The following is a 3,124-nucleotide window of genomic DNA, read 5'->3' as shown; positions in this document are numbered from 1 at the left end:
ACAAAGCCATACAAGCTCTGCGCACACATGAACTGGGATCGCAGTGAACATTCGAGCACCGTTTCCGCGGACCGTGTTGCACGAACAGAGGAGGAAGTGGAAGTTATGGAGTGCGATCGTATGTTTACATATCGATACTCTATGACAATGTGATGAATTACATAGCTATGACCTTTTTTGTAGAGCGTTGAGGAAAAAATTGCAAATTATATTTGCCTTGATTCCATTGAGTGCTGACCATGAAACTGAACTGCGAGAATAGACACAAAACGTTATCATTTATCAGCTTTAACTCCTCATCACTAATGTTGACCACAAAACCTGAATACTGCCTCACAGCAGTGTTATGTCACTGGCAGTAACTGAGCAGAGCGCTTCGTACAACATATCCTTGAAGTAATGAAATCACAAGTAATTCATCAGTAATACACAAGTAATACACAATAAATACAAAGTCTAGCTAGCCACATCAACAAATGTAGCCAAAAATACTGCACTCGAGTTAAACTAGGCTATCACTCTAAATAAGCACAATCTTATCGTTAGAATAGGCACAAAGAAGATTTGGCCAGTTTAAAACAAGGACCATTTTTCGTCCTCTTCATATGGTATTCAATGAGGTCCTTGTAGTATTTTGGAAAAAAAAATTCGCTGTGCGACGGAAATTCAGTTATATCCCGAGCATGCAAAGAGTATTTTAGACGACCCGTATTAATTCTGCTGTTGTTTTCAATACTTCAGCAGTTCCGCCACAGAGCACTGACCAACACACAGCAAGCTCTGAAGGTATTTGATGCAGCTTTATACAATGCCTTCCTGTTTTACCTGTAGCTGTTTTTTTTTTTACAGAGCTTGTACTTTTTTTCAGAAGTTACTGTGGAGGTTAAGAAGCTTTTCAAAGACGCCTGAATCCAGGTCAACACAAATGGCATCTTCAAGCGAGAACAGATGGTAACGGTGACAAAAATTACCGATGATAATGGTTTACTTGTGCTGACAGGCATCGGCTCATTTGAATTGTTTTACAACATGACGGAACTGTTTACAGAGGCACGCATCTTGCAGACAACACGCAGCTTCTGTCTAAGTAATGATGATGCTGTCTTGCTTACATTCATGAAACTGTATCATGATCTGACATTCTCACTGCTAGCTGTATTATTTCAAGTTCACCGCACAACTGTGTCGAATTTGTTCAGGGAGTCCATTGTGATACTGGCCAGCATCCTAAAGCACGCATTATTTTGGCCAGAAAAGGCTAGTGTGGTCAGCAGCCTCACAACCTATTTCAAAGTTTACAGAGAGACCAGAATGGTGCTTGACTGCACCGAAATCGAGATTGAAAGACCAAAAGATCTTAAGTCGCGGTTGCTTGCTTACAGCCATTACAAACGCACGTACACAGCAAAGGTTCTGGTGAGTGAGACTACGGGCGGGTTAATTAGCTATATAAGCATCGGACACGCACATCACAAGACACTACAAAGTGATAGACAAGTGTACACCACATGTTGACAGTGTCATGGTGGATAAAGGCTTTTTAATCGGTGATCTTTGTAGAGAAAAAAATATCAAGATGATCAGACCTTTTTTTCTTGTGGAAAAACAGTTAACAGAGGAAGCCGGAAATAATCAGTTCATCGCAAGTGCTCGTGTGCATGTAGAAAAAGCTATCCAAAGGATGAATCTCTTTGGTAATTTGAGAAATCGCTTTGATCTTCACATCCTGCAATACATTGACAACATCTTCACTGTAATTGCTGGCACAGTGAACCTATTGCTTTGTTGCCTTTGTTCAAAGGCAACAAATTCCTTTTCCGCTCATAAGTTCAATCAGCTTGAGTGTATTGCTTAAACAGATCGATGTTGCATATGCTTCACATGTTTGTAAATTCTTTATTTCTATCACAGCATCATTTGTAACATTTTGAACAATATGTCACCATTAAAATATCTGGTCTTGAGTATGTGGTATTTTTTAAAAGAAAGCTTTTCACAGATCAATGGTAGAAAGATGGCAAAAGGATGGGATCCTCGAAAACACCAAACAAAGCGAACAGTCCACTAGCCAACCCTTCGACAAGGACTGTATTTCATGCCTGGACAGCTCCTTCTCTAGAAACATTAGCTAGTGGACTGAAGGCACTCCTCAAACCATGTTTGCTTTGTTTTGTGTTATAACACAGATGTATCACAAAAGGTATACAGTCAAACCTGAATATATCCACGTACCCCACGCTCACTTTGTCACAAGGTTTGAAAGCGCTAACACTACCAGCACGTTCCCAATGCCATTTTGCCAACCTGTCTCCACGCTCTTAGAAATGCCATTTGCAGAGGTGCAGCATGCGATTCGATATGTAGTGCATGACGGGTGAAATGGCACTCCCAACGCTTTTATACAGGATTCCCAATGGTATATGTGTGGTAGATATACCCAGGATTGACTGCAATACACAAAAATGTGGCCAACACCAAAAAATGCGCCGTAGATAAAATATAGATACAGATATGATTGACTACTACATTTATGATTTGCACGTATATTGCACATGTTTAACAGGAAAATAATATACAAAATAACTATCTTCAGCACTTCCTTAAACAAACACATAATGAGGCTTCAAAGCTGTGACTAACTCGCACAGGGAAGTGTTATCATGCGCACAGAATATGTGGGTGAACATACTCTTGGAAAAAGTAGGAGGACCGCTCAACTACATCTCTGAAAAACTCTTCATTGAATGCAACTGGGATGCATGTGCTGTTCGCATCATTCAACTATACAAATAGCTCCCCTTTTTTAAGCTGTGTCAAGCTCATTTGTACCTGAACCTGGCAAAAGTAAGCGCTTGCACGTTTTAATACTTTCACTGCAGATTTGTCGCTGTTCTTCTCAGTCTTCTCCTGCAAGAACTTTTCCAAGGATTCCGGGTACTTCACTTCCAGGACACACTTGCAAAAGCACTGACACTCTACCAGTCTGTCTGGACTAGCGCCAATATAGAGTCGTCCTTCTACAATAAACAGTCCACACTGGCTCACAACTAAGTCTTGGTGTTCTGACTGCTTTTGTTGAATGTAGCACTGTTTTGCGCTGCTTCCAGTACGCTGCCATGGCACA

The 3,124-nt window shown here is 40.7% G+C and overlaps 1 pseudogene; it reads left to right on the top strand.

Moving 5' to 3' along the window:
* Positions 1-1,116: 1,116 nt before the first annotated feature.
* LOC146177211 (uncharacterized) lies at positions 1,117-1,827 on the top strand (annotated as a pseudogene).
* The last annotated feature ends 1,297 nt before the right edge of the window (positions 1,828-3,124 follow it).

The sequence above is a fragment of the Amblyomma maculatum genome, chromosome 10 (genome assembly GCF_055883805.1).
Source record: "Amblyomma maculatum isolate TAMU_Amacu chromosome 10, ASM5588380v1, whole genome shotgun sequence".
NCBI lineage: Eukaryota > Metazoa > Arthropoda > Arachnida > Ixodida > Ixodidae > Amblyomma > Amblyomma maculatum.
This window is presented reverse-complemented; position numbering and strand designations above follow the sequence as displayed.